At 32.9% G+C, this 11,720-nt stretch overlaps 2 pseudogenes; both read left to right on the top strand.

Moving 5' to 3' along the window:
- The first annotated feature begins 1,552 nt into the window (after positions 1–1,552).
- LOC125199127 lies at positions 1,553–5,669 on the top strand (annotated as a pseudogene).
- Positions 5,670–6,065: 396 nt separating this feature from the next.
- Positions 6,066–9,622, top strand: LOC125199128 (annotated as a pseudogene).
- The last annotated feature ends 2,098 nt before the right edge of the window (positions 9,623–11,720 follow it).

The raw sequence follows: 11,720 nt of genomic DNA on the forward strand, positions 1-11,720 counted from the left end.
GGGTGTATCATTTCCATTATATATGTAGTTAGCACACAATATTAATAATTATACTATATTCTATAAAATTATTTTATATTTTTAAAAGTAATTGATAACATCAAAACATGTCAATGTACTAGTCATACGAAATTTATAAAATAATACAATAATTTTAAACAATTAAATGTGATAGTAATTATTACTATTACTATTATTAATATTTATTAATGTATTTGCTATTTGTCGTTGACTTTATTATAATAACATTATTTTTTAAATAATCATCAATTTCAAATGTTAAACTTTGTATTTTACTTTATATCACTAAATTTATACTATTAATTTATCATATACTATTAGTATTACGGAGTACTCCTATTATTTAGTGCAAAACGTGAACACACTTAAGACGTGTACAATAAAAAGAATTTAAATATTTAATTATAATATTATATTATACTACAGTTACTTAATATTCTTAATTTTTATTATAAATAAAATTATGAGAAAATAAGAGTAACAAGTATAAAGCGTTATCGAAAGTTGAGGAAAATATTGATGGAAGAATTAAGAAAAAGGGTAAAATAGTCTTAAAATTTTGTATTCTTTACAAGTGCATTAAATATGAATGAAAATTCAAATTATGGCCAACCATAATGTGGCTATTTAGCCACTCTAAAACATAAACTGCACTTATATATTTATAAAAATAATTTTCATAAATATATTCGAAGTCCAAAGTTGTAGATCTTAATGGGCTAAACAATATTGGTTAAAAACACATGCTAGTTGGGCTATGAAAATACTACAATGAACTGAATCATTAAGATATATCCCTTTTTTGAGTTGACTTATTTTTGGGTCCTATCTTAAACACTAATGATTTTTAATGGTGTAATTATTATACTATAATCATAACTTTATTTATTTTTTTTATCTCTTTTATAAGTTAAGAAAAGTACGTTCGTGTTAAAAATGAAACAATTTGAATAAAAGTATTAAAAAATTGATGTTCAACATCTTCGACCCTCAACAATTTGGAAGACTTCCCAGATTTGATCGCCATTCAGAAAAAAAAAATTTCCCCTGAAAGTATTCTCTCTCCTTTTTCTCTGCCCAAAATTTAAACTCTTTTCCGTTTCTCTTCCGCCAGAGCCCCCCAAGTTTCTCGGTATTTTTGCTCTCTTCGCAAAACAATTTTCCAATTGTATTCGATTGCAAGTTTCGCAATTTTGGTTGGTTCACCATTTTTTTTTCGGAATTGACTCCACTGATGCTGTAGTTTCTTACCCTTAGTTCATCGTTTTCTTATCTAGTCGTTGAATTTGAATTTTCGATTTTTAAATTTTGATTCTTATTTTTTGCTTTTGGATCCATATTATGGGGTTCGGGGAGGCGGTTTTTGAAACCAAACATTTTAAATTTCTGAGGAAGATTACAATGCGATGTTTTTCTTGATTTTACCATTCCTTTCCTTTTGCTTAAGTTAGGTTGGGTTTTGCTAACTTCAGTTGATTTTGGATGATGTGTTTGGGGTTTTTGGGCTACATGATAACTGATCTTGGGGGCAATGCAGGTTTTTAACAGCCGTTGTAAACATCTCCAGAATTTACAGGTAATTCAAAAAGGGTATTTTCTTTCCTTATATTTTTTTCAAGTTTTTAAAGTATCTGTTTAATCGATTCTTGTGGGCTTGATGAAAATGCAATCACATGGAAAGAGTGTCAGGGTTCCCTTTGGTACTTTTTTTTTCAGAAGCCCTTTTTATCGATTTGTTATCTGGAGGATTGTAAAAGGGAATGCTTTATAACTTCTTTTTCCCTTTGTTGTTTTGGAAATTTCGGCTCACCGGGGGAATATGGATGTACTTTTAAGGTGTCTATTTACTTCCATTTCACTTGTTGTTTGAATAACTATTCAGCAAAAAACTTGAAATTATGATGGACCCAAAACGTACAGATTGCAAAGTTTAGAAATCATTTGGGAATGGGGGTTGTTATGTAATAACTATTTTTATGGATCGCTTTTGAATAAAAAAATGAAAAAGTGAAAATTTTTACAATGAAAGTGATTATGTGATTTTTGGAAGGGATGCTTGCCATAGGTCAAACTGACGGTGTTTGGATACTGATTCTCAAATTATTTGTTGATTTGGTTTAAAAATTTATTTTGATGGTTTGAATCCTATATTAAAATTAAAAGTATTCGTATTATACAATAATAAGTTTTCAAATAAACTCAGTTATATTTTGGTTGCTGAGAACATCCCCTTTTTTATTATAATATATTAAAAATTTTGTTTTTCACTTGTAGGTGGACTTTGTAATGGTATGGTTTTTTTCAATAATAATCAATTTGATTTATATTGTTATTTTATGATCACTTTAATGGAGTATGGCTCTTCTGGAAGGAAGCTTTGGAAAATTTTTTAGCTACAATAAGGCTTTTAAAGCAAAATTGTAGAAAAAAACAGAAGAAGGTGAGATGATAAAAATGGGGGGAGGGGTTTGAAGATAACAGACATAAGAAATTTTGAAAAATTTTTTCCGTTGAATATGTTGGGTAAATTGTGAGGTATAGAACTTTTAGGGGTTTTCCTAACATTTTACCATTCCTGGAAATCAAACTTTAAATTTAAAAAACCCAGAGACTTCTCCTTTATTTTTTTTTGTCTTTTTGCAGTTTTTTGGGAAATGTGCCGAAAATGAACCTGTAGGGGAACCCCCTTTTGATGCTAGCAATTGGCGGATAATTATTTAAAGGGATGTTGGTAATATTTTCTTTTCACTATTTTTATTTTTATCAATTAACCCCCAAATTGAAATGGGGGAAACTAGAACAACGTTTCTTTTGGGGAAATCATGGTGTCACAAGATTGCCTCCAGTGTCTACTCTTCTTTTTTATGTGAGTGGCTGTCTTTCCTTTTTCTACCAGCATCAATCTTAAACCTGTTGAATTCAGTTTTTAATGATTTTTTGCAAAAGTGAAAAGCTTGTCTGCCGTCAAACAACATGTTTTTCTGTTTGGTTTTTCATTTTAAGGGGTCTTCTAAGTTTATTCTAATTTTCATAGTAGGGCATTTTTTAAAAAAATTTTTTAAGTTGACTGGTTTTCATCGATTAAAAGACAGGCCCCCTTGTAGATTGTTCCCCTTTTTAAAACTTCCGTCCATGAACCCTGATGGTTATGCTCTGAGAGGGGCAATAAAAACCCCCTTGATCTGAATCATTTTTCCAGACCAGGGATTCCCTTATTTTTTTTTTGAAATATATATATTCATAGCTCGAAATTTCGCAGTGGAATGGATGGGTTTTCCCAAACAACCCTTTAAGCACTTCTAGTTTTTTCTCCCTCCGTCCCCCATATTAGACTCACTTCTTTTGGGCCTGATTTAAAATTGATATTTAAATAGTTAAAGTGGAGAGAGGATGAGAGAGGAAAAAGTAGGGGAGAAAGAGAGAAAAAAATAGGGGGGAGAATAAAATAAGATAGATGCTTTTTTCTAAAAAAAGGGAAAAGGTCTAAATGTTGGGACATCCCAAAAAAGGGAAAAATTTGGGCTAATACCTTGGGAGGAGGGAGTATTAGTTTTCCTTTTTCATGAATATCTGAGGAACACTGCTGCTTTTGGGTTTTTTGGGGTTTCAATTTGTGAAACTCATTATGAAGAGCAAGCTGACATGATTGACATAGTTCTTTTCCCTTTAATGATGATTTGGGCTTGAGGCAACCCCAAACAAAAGCCATGTTGAATTGGATGGAAGAAAACACTTTCACATCTGCCACTCTGCATGGGGGAATGTTCTCCTCTCTTGCTTGTTTTGGGGAAACCAGGGAAAACCCATCAAAGTTAAATGCAGTGGATTTGAAAAGTATAGCTCTGTACTAAAAAGAAACATTATTTGTTTCTATTCACATTTCAGTAATTTATTCTGCATGATACACCTAATAGTTGATCTCTCACAGGGAGCGTTGGTTGCAAACTATCCAGGGGTGGAACTGAAGAAAAAGGTGAGGTTTTTTAACATTAATTCCTTTTGAATTCTTATCAGAAAAGGCTTCATATGTTGCATCTTGTATTCAAACTCTTATTATATCATTTGGGGCATTTTCGGTTTAAAATTTGGGCCAATATCAATTCTTGGCTGCCTCTGTTGCTTATTACTTGACTCTTTAACTTACCATGATTGAGAGATTTCACCCCTTTGGTTTTTTTCAACATAATTATTTTGAAGTGATTACCACAGGAGAGATTATTTGGTTGCCCAGATGACAAGACTTTCAGATTTTTGGGCCCGTTTATACAGTAGGTCCCATACAATATGTCTCTAAGCAAGGAGTTCCCCGATGGAATTAAAAAGGTGCATTTTGGGATGCTTAAAGTTAAGAAATGGATTTATATTCTGTGAGAATCTTTAAAATGTTTTGCACTCAGGCAATTTTTTTGTAATATTATACCATTTCGGGATTCTTTTGCAGGTTCCAAATATGGTGGCATGCAAGATTGGAATTATATTCCCTGGCTGCTTTGAACTCACTCTAAAATTAGTGATAATAAATGGCCTGATGCTAGTGAGGTTAGACCTTAGCTTGTCTTCACATGATTTTATATAAACTTCATTATTTTCTCATCTAGATCCTGTTCTTGTCAATTGCTGCAGCTTCCAACTATATGGGATCATAACAGAATGAGCATGCTAAACCTCGTTGCAAGTGTAATTAAGGTACAATCAGTCAGAAGCCTTAAAACTTTCTATATACCCCAGCACCTTTCTTCTTCATGATTATCAGTTTTCCTTAAAAAGTTGCAGTTCCAGTATATAGAGAATACAGTTTGAAGAATCTTATACCGTTTCATGTGCTTACATGTGGGATTCTCCTTATAATACTGGTTTATTAATCTTAACTATACAGACAGGTATACACGGACGAGTTTTGTCATCAGATGGAATACCTTTGCCTGCATTAATAGCTATCCAGGGAATAAATTACACGGTATGAGCTCATGATTCCGAAAATGCTGCTTTATGATATGTGCATTGTTTTCTCGTCTTTATTCTCTTGCAATAGTTATGTGATTTCTGATCCATTACCATCCACAGATTGCTGCTGGCAAAAAATTTGTGAATATTACCGATTGCTAGCTCCGGGAGAAAAGTATGAAGGTAACTGAGTTAAATGTTAGCTTTTCCTTTCATATGGCTATGCAATTTATATGAATTGTTTGTGATTTGTGAATATTGCATCTAATATTAGACTATACTTGCAGTTATTGCAAATGCCCGGATACAAATCGAAGAGGGCTTGTGTTATACTCGGAGATGGAGCAGTGACAGTAGATTTTGTTCTTGATCCAGAGACTAGTAGCACACACAGCGGAGTCGGGTTTTGGAGGATTATGCTGGATGCTACTTCGACAGCAAGCCTAGTCTTCAAGTCGTCGATTTTTTGCCCGCGTCACAGTTGGAAATTTCTATAATGTTGTTTGTAATGTTAGGACTTCTTTGCTTCCTAATGCAGAGGAGAGCAAGAAGAAACCATAAACAGATGCCTGTATCTGTGCCCAGAAGAGCAGCTGTTGTCTGAGACATTATTTTCTAATTTATGTAACTATATATTTGCAGAGATTGGCAGGTTGCAAAAAAATCCTATAATTATTTTCAAAATGTATTCTACTAGTACTTTTCTTTTGGATTTAGTAATAAAATTTTACTTAAGATTTTACAGATGACCCAAAATAAAAATAGTCAAATTTGATTATGGATGGGTGGAGTATAATTTTCATATCAAACAGAATTATTCTGTCTTATTTAATAAATTCATAACACGTTTGATATTAAATTAATTAGTTTAATTTGACTAATTAATTTCATAGTTAACTCTTAATTTTGTCAAAACACATTTGACCATTAAGTTTTAACCTAGATGTTTATATTAGCTCAGAATGATTAAAGATAACACACCTAATGTGAAAAACTAAAAGTTTTTAGAGCAAATATAAATAATTAAATTTGGACTTTAGTCTATTAAAAATACAGTATGTTCCAAAATAGTTCTACCAAACTAATTTAATATAGCACTAATGAGGTATGTTTATATTCTAACAAACCTTTATTGACAATAAATTACCACATTCTAAAAGGTGCCCAACTTTTCTCCATTACTTTGACATGTAAAGATTAATTAACTAAATTTAATGGAACCATAGACTAGCATTTTTGGTTGGTTTAAATAGTGTAAAGATTACCAATAATACTCATCTATGGTAGTTTGATAGATTACAGATTGTGACTTATCTATGGTAATTTGACAGATTACTGATTGTGACTTGTGAATATTTTGTTGACCATTATTTGAAACTACCAAAAATAGTGTCTTTGGTAGTTTGAATCCAAAGTTATTGTCAACCTTCTCTCTTATATATAATACTCCATATTAATAATGTACAGTATTACTATTATACGCATTGATAGGTGTTATGATTATAAAATAAATCTTAAAATACATAAAAATGATGGACTCTTACAATAATGCACACAACTGTCACAGTATATTTAAATACAATTCGATGAATGAACAATTATGTATAATGGGGGTGATCAATTTTTAAATTTAATTGTTAACTTTATTAATTCTAATGTAGTATATTAAAAATATAAATATGATAAAATTAAAAATTTTAAATATAATGCCAATACAGTAATTGAAATGTCAAAAAAAATAATTTTAATTTCATTTATTAATGAATTAGTAAAGTTAATTATGTGTTGACATTTTAATATCTCGTTTAAATTTTTTTCCTATTTATATTATAAACAAAAAGTTACCATTGTTTGTAAATAACCCCCTCTCACTTATAATATACCGCTGAGATTGAAATTCATGAGAAGTTACATTTGTTGCATAAAATTAAATTCCGTATTGTGGTAATCTCTTTAGTGACAAACTCAAATTTAATTGACTATTTTTACTCTTTAATATTGAACAAATCGAAATTGTATATCAAAAAAAGTAGTAATGCATGGGTTTGATCCCAAAAACCCAAAACGGACTTAATGGGTGCCCGGGATTAATTTGTTTTAAAAAAGCGCTCAACACCTCTTGGTTAGTGAACAGAGCGGCCATATAAAGTTAAAACACATGTAATTGAAATGTTTGTTAGATATTTTAAAAAATGACAGATTAAAATGGTTATATATTAAATTTCGATTATAAAAATAATAAATCTTGTTATAAACAGTGGAGGGAAGAAGACTAAAATCGTCTTCTTGACATCAATCCTCTTCACCATTTATTCTTCTATCGTTTTAAAATTTAATCCATTTCCAAATTAATAAGTCGAAAATGCGAAGCCACCGCCAAGCAGCGGGTCCCAACGCATTTTCTTTCTCTCTTTTTTCTCCATCGTTTTGCTCGTCGTTTGTTACTCCCTGAGCACCTAGATTCTAGGTTATTTTCACCACACATGCTGTACGTGGGGAAAATGGAAGAAAAATAGCGAAACCCCGGCGGGGGGTTAAAACGATCGCTCGATTTTGTTGGATAGGTTTTGATGGTGATTTCGCAGAGCTGTGACGCTGTGTTTGGGTTTCTGCAGGTATCGTGGCGGCCCCGGTGCTCCCGGGGCCTCAACAAATCGCCCGGCGACCCGATTATTCCGCTGACAGAGACTTCAGCTCAGGTCTGATTCCGATCGAGGCCCTTTTTTCTCATTTTAGACTTTCATTTTAGTCAATTTCATGGTTTTTATAACTTTTTTATTCAGTAGCTGAATGTATTTTTCGTTAATGTTTAAAAGGTTTTCGATGAATTTCGAGAATAAAAAAGCTAGGTCATTATCTTGAGGCATAAGCATACTACGTTTCTCCTTATCAGCATCACATTGCATATATAAAGCATAATAGGAAAATAAGCTTTATGCCATCCCATATTCCCAGTCAAGGGATAAATATAGGTGTCTGGTTTCAAAATATCTGGCATCGATGATTCAGCTGTTTTGCTACTATTGTGGGATATATTTTTTTTTTAGTGTGTTATGATACTATGTTTCCAAAACCAATATTTTGTATCGTTATCCAAACGCAGAGGCCTTCCAAGGTTTAAAGGGCGGCGAAATTCAGAGACATTTAGAGCTCAGTACATTAAGTCCAAGGAAATCAGGTAAATATTTCTTGCACTTTTAATTTCTAAGGAAAAAAGTACTACTGGGTTGACTTAGAGAATAATGAGATCTTCTTTTTGATAATATTGTCTTTGTTTTTACAAGGATATGTGCAGCCATTTGGAATGTTGGGGGACTTACCCCTGATGATGACCTTGATCTTGATGGTTGGTTGGACATTGCTGAACCTGCAGATATTTAGGGATCGGGTAAGTTTAGTAACACTATCGATTGAACTTGTTGTTTATAGTTTTTGCATATTTAAACAGATTTATATTAGATCCTTCTCTTATTTGTAGCTGTCAAGTCAAGTAATGTGTTTTTAGATTGTTACTAAATTTTTTTCTTTGAGAAACCTTTGTCAACAAATCTTTTTGATGTTTGGGTTCTGCATACGTCATAGGTTTCAGGAGATCATACCATTGAATGCTGGTATCAAATTTGGGCTGAAGATACCCGCCCTGTCCAAAAATGGGAAAACATCATTCGTGAAACTCTAACCGAGTTTCACCAATGACTAGGGTTTAAACTATAGTGATCCCCTTCTCCATCTAGTTTAGCCCCGAGGATGCCTTAGTTATAGATGAAGAAGTTGCGCTTGAATCAGACAGTGATATCGAGGAGGCAATCTACCCCGTGAATGAGCATACATCTGGTTTTGATGATGGAGGAACTGATTTTGATTGTTATGATGCCCCTTTTCCCAAAGGGCCCGTTCACTTTGACAGGGGGACTGGAAAGGAATCGCTGAAGTCATCTTTCTCCCTAAGACTGGAAAGTTGCATAAGGTCAATGATTCTGGGAAAAAGCCGAGTTCCCAAAATCAGTACACAAGATATTATCCAAAACACTTAGTGGTACAGAAAAAATAGGCTTAAGCTGGCCAGAGCCACCACTTGATCTTTTAGGTCAGCATATTATGGAGAAGTCTAATTCCTTCATTTTTTCAAATCCTTCAAAACTCTCAAATCTTTCCAAAAAACAACCCCAAAACTAGTGCAATAAATATGAGGTTTGACTTGAAAGCACTGGCGGAAACGACCTTTGGGTCCCCAATAAGCCGGAAAAGGAGGCCAGCCCATGTTAGAATAGTGAGCAAGCAAATGGTAGGGTTTTTATTACAGTATGGGTGCGGGGGGGCTTAAGATATATACAAAACGTGAACGTGTCCGCTGTTGGTGTTGGTGTCACGAGCTATGTTGGCAACAAGGTTCTTTCTCTCTTCCAAACTTCCCAAAACAGTTTGAGTTTGATGAATTTTTTAAACTTAGGTCTTTTTTTTTTCTTATTCTTAGGCTATGTTTGGATTTTTTTTTGACTCAAGATTATTTTTACTCTCCTTCTATCTGTCAGGGGGGCGGGATCAGTTAGTATGTCAGTACATCAGACGGTCTTGTGTTTCGTTTTTACTCATCTAACAGCAGGAGAAAAAAAAAGCAGATGCAGTCAAGAGAAATGCTGGCGGCATGGGTTCATAAACAAGCCGTTTAACCTTTGCCTCATGGGGCTTCCCCAATAAAATATATGACCATGAGTAACATTGCTCCATCTCATGTTTTATTCTCTTCTTCACTAGTTTATACGGCGTGGTATTTCACAGCTGCAGTGCAACATGAATTCTTGGAGTTTTTTTTGTTTGTGTGTCGCACTTTCAAGCATGAAACAACCTTGTTATGTTGTTGCAGGAGTTTTTTGGCTTGGTGACCTTTAAATATCGAATCAACTTGCCTTATGAACAACGGGGAGCTAATATCCAAAAAGGACTGGTCCAAGTTATTGAGCAGGATCAGGTCAGTAAACACTGAAATTTCATTAGAAAAAAAACATGAAACATCGTTTGGTTTCTCTTTTCTCTCTAAGTAGGGCAAAATATTATAGCAACATTGAACACCAATTAAGTTAATAAACTGAGTTCTGCTGATACAACAAGTAAGCTGATTAATTATTCGTCTGATGGGGAGAGAGCTCAAGAAAGGCCACATTTTATGGATGGTGGGGAAAGGGTTTTCTGAAACCCCTCCAACTTACAAAAACGAGTTAAATTCCATCTTTCATTGGTGAGGACCCCAAAGCTCTAGGAGAACACCTGCCTGGTACACCTATTTTCTTTTTCTTGTCCAACTTTTTTCTATGAACATGTATCATCCCATGAAATCTACAGAAGCTATAACAGTGTGAACTGTGCAGGTGTGACCGCCCTCTCCTTTGGGAAGGGGAAAGAGGCTGGTGAAATCAGGGGGTCCGGATCAAACTAACCCCCGCCCCGTGACTGCCTCATACATGGTGGAAGTGGAAGTATTTTCTCAAAAAAAGTTGCAAAGAGCACTCACTTTCACTAATGCAGAAGTTGAAGAAAAGGGTATTGTCATGGATGTGGGGGTTAATACCTGAAGCCATGGTCAAGAGGCTGCAAGCGACCCCCTTTAACCGGCGAGATGTTCTTTTTTGTTCCGATTTGTTGGAGGTGAGGATGCGGAGAATGGAGATGGCCCGGGGTCAAGTCCCTTGTCATTTGTTGATTAGCAAAATTAAGAGTATCAATGCCTATGCATATCTTCTTCTTTATTTATTATTTTTCATTTTTTTTATTTAAGGAAATCTATATGTATACCAAACTGTTTGTAAATGAAAGGGACTATAATAAATTTTAAAAATGTATTACTACTCTACTTATATATTTGCAGTTTTCTAATTTATGTAACTTATAGTAATATATTTTGCAGAGATTGGCAGGTTGAAAAAAAATCCAAAAATTTTTTCAAAATGTATTCTACTATTTTTTTGGATTTAGTTTTAAAAAATTTTACTTGATTTTTACAGATGACCCAAAATAAAAACTGTCAAATTTGATTAATGGATGGGTGGAGTAAATTTTTATATCAAAAAAGAAATATTCTTTGTCTTATTTAATAAATTCATAACACGTTTAATATTATATTAATTAGTTTAATGTGACTAATTAATTTTCTAATTAAGTCTTAATTTGGTCGAACACATTTGACCATTAAGTTGTAACTTAAATGTTAATTTTATCAGAATGACTATAAGATAACACACTTAATATAAAAACCAAAATTTTTTTAGACAAATATAAATAACTAAATTTTGGGATTTTAGTCTATTTAAAAAATACAGTATGTTCCAAAAAAGTTGTATGAAACTAATTTAATATAGCACTAGTGTGGTATGTTTATATTCTAACAAACCTTTATTGACAAAAAAAATTAACGCATTCTAAAAGGTCCCTAATTTTTTCTCCATGTACTTTGACATGTAAAGATTAATTAACAAAATTTAAAAATTGGAATCCTAGACTAGCATTTTTGGTTGGTTTACTTAGTCCCCGTTCGGTTCATTTGACTAAATAATAGGACGATACAACATGGGATAAGTTGGGATGGACCTTGTCTGGGATAGAATTAGTATTGGATTAGAAATAGTGTTTGGTTGTTTAGATTATGTAAGATAATTTAATATAATGTTTGAGACTGATTAATACTAAATTATGAAATATCATGAAGCTACATAACATAAACACTGTTGGGGGAAAAAACTTAAAATCATAAAAAATAGAAT

Source organism: Salvia hispanica, unplaced genomic scaffold, assembly GCF_023119035.1.
Source record: "Salvia hispanica cultivar TCC Black 2014 unplaced genomic scaffold, UniMelb_Shisp_WGS_1.0 HiC_scaffold_39, whole genome shotgun sequence".
Taxonomy (NCBI): Eukaryota; Viridiplantae; Streptophyta; class Magnoliopsida; order Lamiales; family Lamiaceae; genus Salvia; species Salvia hispanica.